The sequence below is a fragment of the Balaenoptera acutorostrata genome, chromosome 3, assembly GCF_949987535.1.
Source record: "Balaenoptera acutorostrata chromosome 3, mBalAcu1.1, whole genome shotgun sequence".
In the NCBI taxonomy this organism is placed as follows: Eukaryota; Metazoa; Chordata; class Mammalia; order Artiodactyla; family Balaenopteridae; genus Balaenoptera; species Balaenoptera acutorostrata.
The window spans coordinates 46,384,708-46,400,668 of record NC_080066.1 but is presented as its reverse complement, the minus strand read 5'-3'; the positions used below and the strand labels follow the sequence as shown (position 1 = coordinate 46,400,668).

Here is a 15,961-nt window from a genome sequence, read left to right as displayed (position 1 = left end):
GGACAGGGAACATTCCCGGCACCCACAAGGCTCCCTCATGCCTGTCTCAGTGATTACCTACTCCCTAGAAATAATCACCATTCTTTTTTTGTTGTTGTTGCATGATTTGTTTATTATAAACTATCATCTTGAGTCAAATTATAACATGTAAATTGAGATTTCCTTGTCACTAAGAAAATAAACCAACATTCTGCTGATGTTTGTTTTTCTGTATGGACTCCTAAATGCCTGCTCTTAAATTCTGTCAAATACTGAATTCTCTAGCTCTTAAAAAAACAGCATTCTTATTCCCATCACCATGGATTAGTTTTGCCTGTCCTTGAACCTCATGTAAATGAAATCACACAGAACATAGTTTCCCGTGTCTGGTTTCTTTTGCTCATTTTCATGTCTGTGAGATTCACCTATGTTTCTCTGCATACAACAATAGCTTGTTTTTATTTTTGTGGTGTACTCCATATACCACAATTTATCTGTCTGTTCTACTGTTGGTGGATATTTGGGTTGTTTTCAATTGGAGATATCATGCATAAAGTCAATTTGAACATTCTTATGCCTGTCACATATGTACTCATTCCTCTTAGTTATATTACTAAGAGTGGAATTACCCTGTCAAAGGATACAAGCATATGTCATTTTAGTGGGTACCACCAAACAGTTTTACAAAGCAATAGTGCCCACTTACACTCCCATCATCAGTGTCTGAGAGTCCCAGTTTGAACTATAATCCTGGGTGCAAGTTCCCCTCAGTATCTCTGTGTGTAAACTGGGGAGTCTGTCTAAGAAGAGAAACTTGCAATGTCAAAAAGACTCAACATGTAGCTATTTTCTGACCAATGCGCTAGTCCCTCCTGCTAGAAGACTGGATGGAGGACGGTTAGTTGGATATACTAATAGGGAAGCATGAGCTAAGAAAACAGCAAATAGATATAAAGTTGGACTCTGCTGGCCAGACTGTTGGACCCAGGCTAACAGCATCTATAGTGATGGTCCCTCTGCCGGGTTCTTCTTAATTTTGGCTGGCCCCCTCATTACCACTCAGCTTAATGGACTTAAGGACCAGAAGGGCTGATCTGGAGTCAACTGGGTGCTGTCCACAAATACTGATGGCTTTGGATACCTTCTCCTGGGGAAATCCTATAGAGGCAAACATTTCTTAGAAGTCCTTCTACTTCATCAGTACTTGGCCGTGTAGCAGCCAGCCACAAGGAAATTGCACATGTCTGGTAAGAAATATCACAGCTCCGTGGAGGAAGTGCTGGGAAAATAGTAATAATGCTCTTGAATCTTTCTGGCAACCAACACATCTGCACACGCAGGGGGAAGATGTGCCTTTCACATCTATTAAGATATCAAATGAAAGATAAAAAGCAAGACTGAGGCCGCTAATCTAAATAACCTTGCTGAACCCTCAAAGATCACTCAGAAGACACTTGAAGACATTGTAAATGGCTTCTTCCAAAATACTAAAGCTCCCTAAAAAAAACAAGGTAGCAGGAGAACACATTTAACAGTGTGTTCTTTAATAGTGTAAAGACTAAGAAGAAAACACTGACTGTAACTAACATTTTCCACATTTGTTATCCTTTGCTCTTCAGAATGGCATTTTTAGTTGAGCAGGGCTAGTCTTATTATTATCAAACTTCCTTCACAAACCAAAAGGGCTGTTTCCTGATCAAAATTAATCCTAAAATAGAATGTGCAGGTTTCATAAAATTGAAACCTCTCCATTATTATAGAAACATTAGAGGTTAATTTTTTTTAATTCATTTTAAAAATCAAAATGAGAGATTGACCAAAGGAATATCTGCATGCATTTAAATGCAGGTATTCTTGAATATAGGCAGCAATACTTTGACATTTTACAAGGTCTTTCCAGAAATTCAAGATGTTCACCTTAGATTGAACCAATAAACATGAATAGCAATCTAATTTAAGAGAGAGAGAGTCTTTTGACCTTTTAGGCAGGTGGTAAAATTCTGCAGTGCTGTATAGACTTCTAGATACTTTGAACAGAGGCATTTTACTCTGACAAGAACTGTTTTTCCATAAGAATTCATTAAAAACTTTCTGACTTTCAAAAATCTGCATTTCTATTTCGAGACTGGGAAAGGTGGTTTTTTTTTCAAAACTTTCAAGTGTTTCCATGTGGGTTCAAGTTCAGGTGCAGAATCTGTAAGGGAGCAGGAAGGTTTCTGCTTTCTCTGTACTAGAAAGAATTACAGGCAGAAAATACCTGATCTTCAACAAGATGTGTGTGGGTATCTTGAACTGGTCTCAAAGGGTCTTTCCAGCTTGGCTAACGTTATAGAAATATCTATGGCTTTGGTCTTTATTGTAGTCCTTTTGTTAGAATTATTTACCGCTGCAAAGTCAGCAAAGCTTATGCCACCAGCAGCCCAATTCAATCACTGAATACAAATAAGGAGCCTTCCGCCCAAGGGCCAGAAGGGAAGCCCTCTTCCCCATTTACAGAGGAGCAGAGTCACAGACAGTCTGAAGTTTTGATGCTCAGCGTTGATTTATGTCTCATGATTCAAGAAAATGAACTGACCTAAGAATTCTTGTCTTATTCAGTTGACAACGCCAGCTGCGTTTGGAAGAAATGGCAGTCATAACGACCACCCTCCTCACATTAAAAAAAAAAGTTCTTCTTCCTCTGCATGGGTCAACCCAAGACCATTTCAGCTATTATTCCCTCGTTATTGCTTATATCTAAGGATAACCTTGCAGCTGAACAAAACCCGTAGGGCAATTACATTTCGAGCTTCTCTTGGAATCTAGACTCCACGGTAACCCTACACCTCACGCTCCTGACCTCCTAGGGAGGAATTGGTGTCCTCTGCTTCCAGAGGAAGTGAATTATGTCCCCAAGACCCTGGGTCACAGCTGACATTCCATTCTGTTTGTGGGCAAAATGGTTCCTTTTTTCATCATTTTGTTATTGACACCAGTAGGCAGTGATTTCATTGACCTGAAAGTGAAGTCACCGGAACTGTCTTTTTCAGAAGAAAAGATTATTGAAAACATGTCTAAATTATGGTCAGTAAAGAGATGCCTGGCATGTTGCTGATTGCCTGCAACTCTTTTTCAGTAAGTGGCCTCACTTCCTATTAAAGATTTCATCAAGATGTTTGCCAGAATACGCTCCACATATTTGAACTATATATTCTTAGAGAGATTTTTTTTAATCCCTCAACTCCCCAGTCTGAGGGAAATGGAATTAAACGGATTGTCCTTGAAGTGAGGTCTAATATCCCATCTATATATCTCATGTTTAGACCTTGAACACTGGCAATGGCTTCAGAGGGTTGACTTTTATTCCTGTCTCCAAAAGACAACATTTTGAGAGTGTTGGGCAAGTTACTCTCTCTCTCCAAATCTGTAATCAAAAAAAAAAAAAAAAAAAAGGAATGTAGAAAAATTGTCCTAGGCTCCCATAAAGTGGAGGTATTTGTGATTGTTTTAGAATAAAAAGATTAAGCCACAGTGCAAATGGGTACAGGGTTTCTCTTCAGGGTGATGAAAATGTTCTAGAATTGTGTGTTCACAATTCTGTGAATGTGCTAAGAACCATGGAAGTTATATGGTATGTGAATTACATCTCAGTAAAGTTGTATTAACAAAAAGAATTAAGCCACGATAGTTTGTCATACAACTATTTTTAAGAGTTAAACGATGCAAGCAACCACTTTCACAATATCACTACAGTTTGGGAAGAAAATATTTGGAAAGATAATAACAGCAATTTGACTACCTCAGCAATAATCTTTCAAAAATGTTCACCGAAACAAATAAAATTTATATGGGTACATAATTATGTAATACTAGATTGCTATAGTATTATTGTGATTTTATTTAGCCACGCCTACATGCTCACTATAATCTAGGTGAGAAAGTTACCCTTTGTGTTAATGAGGTCAGTATCTGCCCATGAGACCCGGATGTGAAGGATCAGCCACTGCCCTTTTTGGGTGAAAGGAGTCATTGCACGTGGTATATGTCCCTGCGCCATCATCAGGGAGACTCAAAACATGACTTAACTCTGCACTGGCTCCATCATATATGGAAGATGGGGAAGTAAACTGGCCCAACGTTTTAAGAAAGGAAAATAGGAGAGGGTGTGGAGAAAAGGGAGCCCTGCTACACTGTTGGTGGGAATGTAAATTGGTGTAGTCACTATGAAAAACTGTATGGAGATTCCTGAAAAAGCTAAAAATAGAGTTACCATATGATCCAGCAATCCCGCTCCTGGGCATATACCTAAACAAAACCAGAATTTGAAAAAATTACATGCACCTAGATGTTCATTGCAGCACTATTCACAAGAGCCAAGACATGGAAGCAACCTAAATGTCCATCGACAGATGAATGGATAAAGAAGATGTGGTACATATAAACAATGGAACACTACTCAACCATAAAAAAGAATGAAATAATGCCATTTGCAGCAACATAGATGGACCTAAAGATTATCTTACTAAGTGAAATAAGTCAGAGAAAGAAAAATACCATATGATATCGCTTACATGTGGAATCTAAAATAGGACACAAATGAACATATCTACATAACAGAAACAGACTCACAAACATAGAAAACAGACTTGTGGTTGCCAAGGGGGAGGGGGGTGGAGGAGAGAAGGATTGGGTGTTTGGGATTAGCAGATGCAAACTAGTATATATAGGATGGATAAACAGCAAGGTCCTACTGTATAGCACAAGGAACTGTATTCAATATCCTGTGATAAACCATAATGGAAAAGAGTATGAAAAAGAATATATACATGTATAACTGAATCACTGCTGTACAGCAGAAATTAACACAACATTGTAAATCAACTATACTTCAATAAAATATAAAAAAATAAAAAGAACAATGATATCTACAAAAAAGAAAGGAAAATGGCAATAGGTATAAAAATTCTAACGATATCATATCCTTTAGACTGTTGTCACACTTGTAGAAACCTATCCCAATGAAATAAAGCAAAGAACTATGACCAGAAATGTCCATTCAGCATCACTGCTGGTACACAGACTTTAGAAAACCACCTAAGTATGTATATACGTATGTACGTATAGATATGTATTTGGGAAAATTGTGGAAATCCACTTTAAGGTGTATTATGCAGCTATGATAATTTTTATTATGTTAAAAGAAAAGATAAAGAGCAACCGCATATGTACTATCATCACAACACTTTTAAGGATACAGTGTGATGGTTTTCAAGATATGCCCACAGACTCTTTGCTGTGTCTTCCTTTTGAGGAAGGGAGCTTAATTTTCCTTCTTTTGAATGTGAGTGCAATTTAATGACTTGCTTCTAGTGAATAGAATATGGTAGAAGTGATAGAATGTTAATTCTTAAGATTGACTGCAGTTTCCATGTCAGGATTCAGTCTCTCCCTCCCTCTCTTTCCCTCTCTGATCACTTGATCTGGAGGAAACCATGATGAAAGGCAGCCCTGCAAAGAGGGAAGGCACCTGCCCTGAGGAGACACTGAGGCAGACTATGGAGAGGCCCAGGTGATGAGAAATCAATAGAGGCCAACCAGCAACCACGGGAGGGCGCTCAGAAGAGCATCCTTCCCCAGACAAACCTTGAGATGACCTTCACCCCGGCCAAAAACTTGACGGCAACATCACCGCGGACAGACTGTCAAATCACACACCTAAACTGTTCTGGGAGGCTCGACCCAGAAAAAATCTGTGAAATAATAGTGTTTGTTGTTTTAAGCCACTAAATTGAGGATAAACTCTTATGCAGAAAAGATAACTGATACATATAATACAGGAAAAAAATTACAGGAAAATATACCAAAATACAAACAGAGGCACAGTAGTCAGATGACAAAGCATTTTCCTCCTTTTGTCTCTCTTTTCAAATAATCTCTAATTAAAAGCATTCATTACAGCCTTCTTGAAAAATATTTTAGTTCCTTTATTCCACAAACAGCCATTTAACTTTTCCCCAAACCCTAAGTATCTGAAAGATGTGAACTTTATTCTGGTTCAGAGACACATATGAATTGGGGGAGGAAAGTGACCAACGCTTTAGGACATAGCTGCTCAGAACACAGGCATCGACGCATATGCTGTTACGTACTGTTCCTTTTTAAAGATGCTTCTGACTCAGCAAGAGCAAGGCAATCATTGAAAGGTTTTTCTGGTTGTTTTAGAGTTTATCTTGATACACCCCTATTCTGTTATCCAGCGTTTTTTGACAGACACTGTGGATTTGTAAGAAGTCCATTTATTAGCTTGGTGACCTTGGGTATTTAACCTCTCTGTACCTCTGTTTCCTCGTGTGTAAAATGGTGATAACTGTACCTTTCTCATAGAGTGGTTGTGAGAATCAAACGAAATAAAACATGCAAAGCACCTCATAAAGGGTCTGACCCATAAGGGCTTTGCAGAAGTAGCTATTATCATTAAGAACATTAAGAGGACCGTAAACTATCTGAGCCGTTAGTTTGATGGGTAAGCCACAGGCTAAGGAATGAGAGCAGGTTCTGTAATGATATGCCCAACCAAGCCAGGTTCACTGAGTTTTCGGGTACCTCGACCCCATCACAGTGCCTTTTTCAAGGAAAGTTATTCTGATGACTTGCCCCTAAAGCTAATTTGTCACGACAGGAAAATAATTACATGGACCAAAGCTTGTGTCCATTTCCATCTGCCTTGATAGGATTTTTAAAAAATCTTTTAAATTATGAATATTTATTTTGATCCCATTTAAAGTCTATCTCTGAACTTAGGAGGGTGGGATTCCAGCTCTTCCAAAGCCAAGAAGCGTGATCAATCAGGTACTGAACCTGTAGGAAAGAAGCAACTGGATGAGGGTGCTCACTGGGTTTGCAGGCCACCTGGGCTAATTATTCTTTTTGTTTTTTTTTTTTTTTTTTGGCTGTGTTGAGTCTCCGTTGCTGCGCGTGGGCTTTCTCTAGTTGTGGCGAGCGGGGGCTACTCTTTGTTGCGGTGCGGGGGCTTCTCATTGGGGTGCCTTCTCTTGCTGTGGAGCACGGGCTCTAGGCACACAGGCTTCAGTAGTTGTGGTGCGCGGGTTCAGTAGTTGTGGCTTGCAGGCTCTAGAGCACAGGCTCAGTAGTTGTGGCGCACGGGTTTAGTTGCTCCGCAGCATGTGGGATCTTCCCGGACCAGGGCTTGAACCTGTGTCCCCTGCATTGGCAGGCGAATTCCTAACCACTGCGTCACCAGGGAAGCCCTGGGCTAATTATTCTTAAGCACCAATTTGCATTTAATCTCAGCTTGAATCATTTCACTCCAAAGGTGGTGTGTGCGAATAATAAGGCATTTAGCCCCATTCATCTCTCAGGTCAAAGGACCTTTGCAGTTTTTAATTAAAGACATAAAAGAGGTGAAAGTGTGTGAACCTGGCTTAAAACAGGAACTGTGTATTGTCAAGGAATCAGCAAATGCTCCTTTTACTCAGAAATCAAACATGTTCGGGCTACACAGAGAGAACCAATCATAATCGTAATGGCGTGACGAGGAAGATGGGCTTCAGTTTTCACTGGGGCATACCCAAGAAAGACATCCAACACATAGAGCAATGACAGAATCTCACAATTGCTTTGGGGAGCTATGCCTTCTGTGCCCCCCAGAAGACTAGTGCTCTGAGCCCAGTGGGTGTTAAATTTTGAAACTCCCCAATAAAGGAAAATGAAAAAAATCTAAACTTCTAAACAAAGTACACATTATTTGGGGAGGTATAACCAACTGACCTGATCATTAAGGGAGATAGTATTGATATTACTGGAGTTAATTCAGTTCATTGACTAGACTTAGCTCTAAGCAAAACAGAGGACAAGAGAGCATGCTGGAAAGAAAAATTGTCTCAGGGATCAGGTAATCCAGGTTCTAGCCCTGTTTCTATCATTTACCAGAAGTGTGACATTAGTTAATTCTCTCACTAAGTCTGCTGGAAAAATGATGAACTGGGCCCAAAGCTTGTGGCTATTTCCATTTGCCTTGATTTATTTTAAAAATCCTCAAATTTGGGATGTTTATTTTGTCCCTAACTAAAATCGATCTCTAAATTTAGGAGGGTATGATTCCTGCTATTAGCTCCGTTCTATGTAAAATGAAAGGGTTGGACTAGTCCAGTGGTACTTAATTAAGAATATGAATCAGAATTTCCTGAAAATATTGTCCAGTCTCAAGACAGATGTTATTCAGAATATCACGATCTAGCACTTCTGGGGCTGGGGTCTTAGCACCTGTTTCTTGAAAACTCTCTCCAGGGGATTCTGATGTGGTAAGAACGAAAAGGAGGATGAGCTCTGAGTGCCATCCCTGTGCAGTATCCTATGAGTCTATCTCTCCTGCCCATAAAAGTCCTCAGTGCCTCACTTCACTTCTTCCCAGGTTGGTCCTGGGACCCGCAAATCAAGATGAACTTCACCAGTTATACAGAAGGCGGCTTTCTTAGAGCAGGGTCAGGTAAGTGTCTGACATTACCCTAAAGATGTTAAGTCTGAACAAGAACAAATTGATGTCATAGAGAATTCTTTCTGTGTGTAAACACACACATACACACACACACGTACACATGCGCACACACACACGTACACATGCGCGCGCACACACACACACACACACACCCAGAGTTGCTGGGCAAAATCCCTCCATTTCTCAACATTGTTCTGATGCTCAGCTCCTGGTCAATTATAAGATCCAATGTCCTGTTCCACTGTGATTAGGGACCTAGGACAGGAAGACAACATGTGAACAATTACTGAGCACGCAAACATTACAGGAGCTACTTCTTTCCACCATCGATAAAACCCTCTGAGTGGTCCCTATTTAACATACAAGGAAAGTAACAAGAGAACGATGGTGCCCTTTAACCAAAGGAAACAGTTGCTGCTACGAAAACAAAGAACGTGGATGTGAAATGTTGAGCTCGGCCCTCCTTTTCATACAACGGGTCTGCAGGCAGGAAGAAATGCCAGGGACAGACCGACCAGCAGAGAGAAGTCTGGGAGTCTCACACCTTGGTTCTTAACACATCAATCTTACTTGTTCCTTTTGGAATGAATGTTAGCTATGCACCCCTCCATGGGGAAGGAACCTGAGACTCCCAAGTAATCAAGCCTGGAGAGGCTATTATTTTTGAAAATAAAGAGAGTCACAGTGTTTGTTCAAGAATACAAAGAGGCACATGACCTTGAAACCCTATAAAGGGGTCACAGCTACTGTGGACTCCACAGGCATGTGACACGTTCATGCACTCAGGACGCCACACTCAGAAGGCCCCGTGTTTGGCTCAATGCTCTACTATCTCTGTCTTTGAAATCCTGAATACTTTTTACACATGGGCCCTGCATTCTCATTTGCACTGGGCCCGACAAAGTGCGTATCTGGTTCAGTGGAATAGAGCACCAAGGATATCTTCCGCTAGATGAGACTTTTACTTTCAGAGCACGTGGCATAGTTGTGTGGCCTGTGGAGGTGCTGATTTCATCATTAGCAGGTTGGTCTCCAGTCCAAGGCCTGGGTCGCCAAGGCTGAGAGGAAACGTGACCTCCTGAGACGTGAGGGACCAGCTGCTGAGACCCGAAGGCTCCAGCTCTCCCCTGGTGTTCACTGGATCAGCAAGGCAGCCAGCACTGGCCTGAAAAATTGACTGGCTGTTGGAGGGGAACCTGCTATCGTTACTACCCGGAATGGAACTGGGCAGAGACTAACACCAGGGTCAGACGAGAGCTATTTTCTTCTCCTCGGCCAGACTGACTCCCATCAGTAGCATTCTCCAGCATGACTCTCTCCACAAAGCCCCCATGGCCCTGAGTGCTAACCAGCAAAGCACTGGAAAGCAAAGGTGGTTTGGTGTGAAGGGAGGAGAGTGGGACGAGGATGTCAGATGCCAGGGTTCAGAGTTGGGATGAAGGGGGCCAAGCCAGGGACTCTGGAAAAGTCTCACCTCACTCCAGCTATTTATCCAAGGTGCCCTTGCTTGTCTCACAGCGGTGGGCTATAGGTGGAAGGAGGGCTCATTCTTTCCTCCTCTCCACTTAGGAAAAGTCTAAATATGAAACACAAATGTGGAGTCAAATCTGAGGAGAGCAGAAAGAAGAATGGGCTGAGTTTGAGAAAACTGGATTCCGAGAGAATCAGGGCTTCAAGAGGAGGTACGGGGGTGGCGAGGGGGACAGAGGCAACAGCAAGAAAGAGCAAGAACGAGATGGTCACGTGACCCAGGGGAAGGAGGGTTGAAATAACACCCTGATCAGGCAATCCCAGCAAGAAAACTGAAAGCTGCAGAAGAGCACAGCTTCTGGGGGATGCTTCCCCTCACAGCTACCATATTGGTGGGCTCCATCGCAGGGCCTGGCACTGGACCTGTGCTCCCAGCAGGATGCCCCATGGCTAGTATCCAGCACACACCTACCCCTGAACTGCTACACCGCCCTCCTTGCTTCTCTTCTCTGGAAGCCTGAAACCAGCTCCCACGGCAAGGCCTTTCAACAGCTGAGGCACAACAAGCCACCAGCTCTGGCATTCCTTCTTTCCTTCCCTCGTTTCTTCAACAATGTCATTGGAGATGAAAATATGGACAAGACAGACAAGATCCCAGCTCACATGGAGCTTAAAAATCTAACTGGGGAAAAAGTGCAATGAATAAATAAACAAGACATTGCCTAAAGGGGTAAGTGATACAGAAAATAAACCAAAGTGATGCAATAAAGTGATGCAGGGGTGGAGGTTGGGTGAGTGTAGGGATGAGAGTGGTCAAAAGGTCACCCTTGGGAGGTGGCAGGCTAAAGCCTAAGAGTCAAATATATGAGCAAATCCAAGGCAGAGCGCTCCAGGCAGAAAGGATCATAGGTGCAAAGACCCTGGGGCAAGAACAAGCTTCCTATGTCCCGGGAAGAAAGAGGACCAGCACTGCTGGAGGACGGAGAGAAGGGAGCCATCTGTGGATGCAGACCAGATAAAATAAAAGCTTGGGTCCCCAGGACATCCAAAACAGCTATCTTCCTATACCTGAAAGACCATCTCCCAGAGAAGGCTTTACCTACTCCTTTTGCAGGACCAAGTAAGTATCAATCATAAAGTGCTGCGCACATTGCCCCCCCAAGGAAGTGAAGAGCCAGGCAGTATCTACGCATCTGACCGCCTCCTGAGCTGTTGTGTTCCTCACTCCTTTCAGCAGCACCTGCTCCAGCCAGGCATCTCCCAATCACTCGACAGGTGCCTTCTCATTTAATACTTTCAGAAGTCTTAGGAGATGGGTGGTGCTTTCCCATTTTACAGACAAGAACACTGAGGCTTAAATAGGTTGAGTTACAGATCAAAACCACACAGCCCTCCGAGTAGCAGAGTCAACGTTCTATCATCCAAGCAAGTTTGTAGCTACAAAGCTCTTGTTCTTTCTGCGCAGCCACAAGCTTTGACCCCGCACCCTAATGATCCCACTCCCCTCCCTCGCTCTGATCAAGCCATTCCACCTCCCAACGTTGGCCTCTGGCAACACACTGGCAATGACGAGGTTCCTCCCCACCCCCAGTGCCTTTTCAGATCCAAGTGCCTTAAAGCAACTGAAGAATTGTTGGAGACAAAACAATGATTTTTAATCCACTTTGAAACTCACTTTCCTTTCATCTTTCATCACCCAAACTGGATCAATAACCTAATACAATCGCTGATGTGGTTTTCAGAAGACGTAGTTCTTTCTTAGCATTTACACCTACCAAAATGCATCATTTGTCTGTCAATCAGTCTGCCTTGATGAGGGATCCTATCTCCCTCACCACTGTGGTTCCAACCCAAGTATGTTTCCTGAAGATTGATGGAAGGAAAACTCACCATCCTCCATATGAGGCGCTACCCGGCCAGGTGCTTATGATCTGGAATAAAGTAAGCTACCGGTGGTGATACATACGTGTAATGGGCAAGAATGCAGATACATGTATGTAATGAGTGGGGATGCAGGACCCTCATTCTAAGATGGGATTTGTTGTCCTCATCACAATACTCCAGTTTACTTGGTGTCCTACAGTTTGAATCCTAAGGTTTAGCAGCTGCAATGTAAGAGAAAGAGTGCAATTCTTGGACTCAACACACACGAGCTCACGTTCCTGCTCTGCCACTCCCTAGCTTGGTGACAACATCCAAGTCTCTTTGATGCACTGAGCCTTAATTCTCACCTGCAAATAGTACCAGCTTCCATCTTTGGGCCAATGCTCTGAGCCACATTCTAGGCTAGATTCTATACACTACATCTAATCTTTATAAAAACTCTCATAGGTGAATGTGTTATTTTGCCCCCATTTTAAACATTAAGAAACTGAGTCTCTAATGATAAGAACTTTTAAGATTTACTCTCTCAGCAACTTTCAAATATGCAATGTAGTATTATTAGCTATAGTCACCATGCTGTATATGACATCCCAAGGACTTATTTATTTACAGCTGGAGGCTTGTACCTTTTTTTTTTTTTTAAAGGCATGTTTTTCTTTTTTTTTTTTTATTTTTATTTATTTATGGCTGTGTTGGGTCTTTGTTTCTGTGCGAGGGCTTTCTCTAGTTGTGGCAAGCGGGGGCCACTCTTCATCGCGGTGCGCAGGCCTCTCACTATTGCGGCCTCTCTTGTTGCGGAGCGCAGGCTCCAGACGCGCAGGCTCAGTAATTGTGGCTCACGGGCCCAGCCGCTCCGCGGCATGTGGGATCCTCCCAGACCAGGGCTCGAACCCGTGTCCTCTGCATTGGCAGGCGGACTCTCAACCACTGCGCCACCAGGGAAGCCTGAGGCTTGTACCTTTTGACCACCTTCACCCATCTGGCCTACCCCTCACCCCCTGCTTCATTTTGCAACATATTCAAATAACGAATCATTATGTTGTACACCTGGAACTAATATAATGTTATATGTCAGTTATACCTCAATAAAATAAATAAGTAAAAGTAAAAGTAGAAAAAAAATTAAATTAAAAAAGAAACTTGAGGGGCTTCCCTGGTGGCACAGTGGTTGAGAGTCTGCCTGCCAATGCGGGGGACACGGGTTCGAGCCCTGGTCTGGGAGGATCCCACATTCCACGGAGTGGCTGGGCCCGTGAGCCACAATTACTGAGCCTGCGCGTCTGGAGCCTGTGCTCCGCAACAAGAGAGGCCGCGATAGTGAGAGGCCCGCGCACCGTGATGAGGAGTGGCCCCCACTTGCCGCAACTAGAGAAAGCCCTCACGCACAAACGAAGACCTAACACAGCCATAAATTAATTAATTAATTAATTAAAATTTTAAAAAAAGGAACTTGAGTCTCCAAGAGAAGAAGTAACTTACGAAAGGTCACATATTTAAAAGGTAATGAGAAGTCACAGATGTAGAAAACAAACTTATGGTTACCAGGGGAGAAGGGGGAAGGAGGGAGGGATAAACTGAGAGATTGGGACTGACACATACACACTACTATATATAAAATAGATAACTAATAAGGACCTACTGTATAGCACAGGGAACTCTACTTAGTACTCTATAATGGCCTATATGGGAAAAGAATCTTAAAAAGGGTGAATATATGAATATGTATAACTGATTCACTTTGCTGTATACCTGAAACTAACACAACATTGTAAATCAACTGTATTCCAATAAAAATTTTTTTTAAAAAATGAATTATTTGAAGGTCAGGTCTTGCATTAACAAACTGAGAATTAAATAGTGCTGTTCCTTTCACAGCAGGCTCACTGTTTTACTTTATATTCAGGTATTGTAAGAGAAATTTAAATAAAACTCCAACTGGACAGCTACATGTAAAAGAATGAAATTAGAACACTCCCTAACACCATACACAAAAATAAACTCAAAATGGATTAAAGACCTAAATGTAAGGCCGGACACTATAAAACTCTTAGAGGAAAACATAGGCAGAACACTCTCTGACATAAATCGTAGCAAGACCTTTTTCAATCCACCTCCTAGAGTAATGAAGATTAAAACAAAAATAAACAAATGAGACCTAATGAAACTTAAAAGCTTTCGCACAGCAAAGGAAACCATAAACAAGATGAAAAGACAACCCTCAGAATGGGAGAAAATATTTGCAAACGAAGCAACTGACAAGGGATTAATCTCCAAAATATACAAGCAGCTCATGCAGCTCAATATCAAAAAAACAAACAACCCAGTCCAAGAATGGGCAGAAGACCTAAATGGATATTTCTCCAAAGAAGACATACAGATGGCCAAGAGGCACATGAAAAGCTGCTCAACATCACTAATTATTAGAGAAATGCAAATTAAAACTACAATGAGGTATCACCTCATATGGGTCAGCAAGGCCATCATCAAAAAATGTACAAACAATAAATGCTGGAGAGGGTGTGGAGAAAAGGAAATGTTCCGACACTGTTGGTGGGAATGTAAATCGATGCAGCCACTATGGAGAACAGTATGGAGGTTCCTTAAAAAACTGAAAATAGAGCTACCATATGATCCAGCAATACCACTCCTGGACATATATCTAGAGAAAACCATAATTCAAAAAAGATACATGCACCCCAATGTTCATTGCAGTACTATTTACAATAGCCAGGATATGGAAGCAACCTAAATGTCCGTCAACAGAGAAATGGATAAAGAAGATGTAGGACATATATACAATGGAATATTACTCAGCCGTAAAAAAGAATGAAATCATGCCATTTGTAGCAACATGGACGGACCTAGAGATTGTCACACTGAGTGAAGTAAGTCAGACAAAGACAAATATCATGTGATATCACTTATATATGCAATCTTTAAAAAAAGGCTACAAATGAACTTATCTACATACCAGAAATAGAGTTACAGATGTAGAAAATAAACTTATGGTTACCAGAGGGAAGAGGGTAGGGGGAGGGATAAATTGGAAGATTGGGACTGACACATACACACTACTATATATAAAATAGATAACTAATAAGGACCTACTGTATAGCACAGGGAACTCTATTCAATACTCTGTAATGGCCTATATGGGAAAAGAATCTAAAAAAGAGTGCATATATGCATAGGTATAACAGATTCATTCTGCTGTACACCTGAAACTAACACAACATCAAAACTCAACTCTACCCCAATAAATTTTTTAAATAAATAAATAAATAAAACTCCAAACAATGTCAAGAAATAAAAATAAAAAAATAAAAGGTAAATGAGGCAAGTTTCAAATTAGGGTCAGTTTCCCGCCAAAGGCCAACCTCCTTGTGCTCAAATTCACAGCCTCCCTTATAAAGCGCCTGCCTGTGCCTGTTCTGGGGAAACATAAGTGCACAGAGCAGAGGCAGAAAGAATGGCAGTAAAGGAGCCAGAGGAGGCCTGCGTGGTCCTCTGGGGCCAAGCCCTGTGTAATTGATCCCCAGGCGTGGGCCCAGCCTGCATGCAGGCCTCACCTGCGTGTGGCCCACATCCGGCTGCCGGCCCAAACTGGCAGTGTCAGCACTCCCACCGTGCAGGCTCCCAGGCCTTTAAAAGCTGTTCTTCTGCAAGAAACACAAACACCCTTCTTCAGACATGGCTGGCTAGACAGACGGTCCCAGGATTCAGTGTAAGCAAGACACCAGTGGGTACAGCTAGAGTGCCATCTCATGCTGTAGCAGCCTTGCCAGACAGATAAACTGCTCTGCCTCTGGTTCATCTTAATTTAGAATTCATTATGTCTCCCATTCCATGAAAGATAAACCAATAGCTGCCCTTGACAGCTGTTTTCTTCGGGGTCATTCTTTCTATCCGCCCAGATACTCTTTCTTTGGGGATTTGAGCAATGTAATGTTAGTCCTATCAATTTCATTCAATCCTTCCAGGGTAGTCTACAGGGACTGGGGAGGCAGCCAAGCTGAGTGCCCTTAACTGTTTGTGCACTGTGCAAGTCCGAGACGGAGGGAAAGAAGGATCTAGAAAGAAGGTTCCCAAAAAAGAAAAAGAGAAAAATAACTTCTAGGACAGGATCTGTGGAAA

The 15,961-nt window shown here is 42.1% G+C and overlaps 1 long non-coding RNA gene across 1 annotated transcript in view; it reads right to left on the bottom strand.

The window, feature by feature from the left end:
• The window catches only part of LOC103019044 (uncharacterized), a 37,272-nt gene extending 21,776 nt beyond the window's left edge, over positions 1-15,496 (bottom strand). Inside the window, exon 1 of the long non-coding RNA XR_449551.1 lies at positions 15,397-15,496. This is a non-coding gene — a long non-coding RNA (uncharacterized LOC103019044). The remainder of the gene's footprint in view (positions 1-15,396) is intronic.
• Positions 15,497-15,961: the final 465 nt, after the last annotated feature.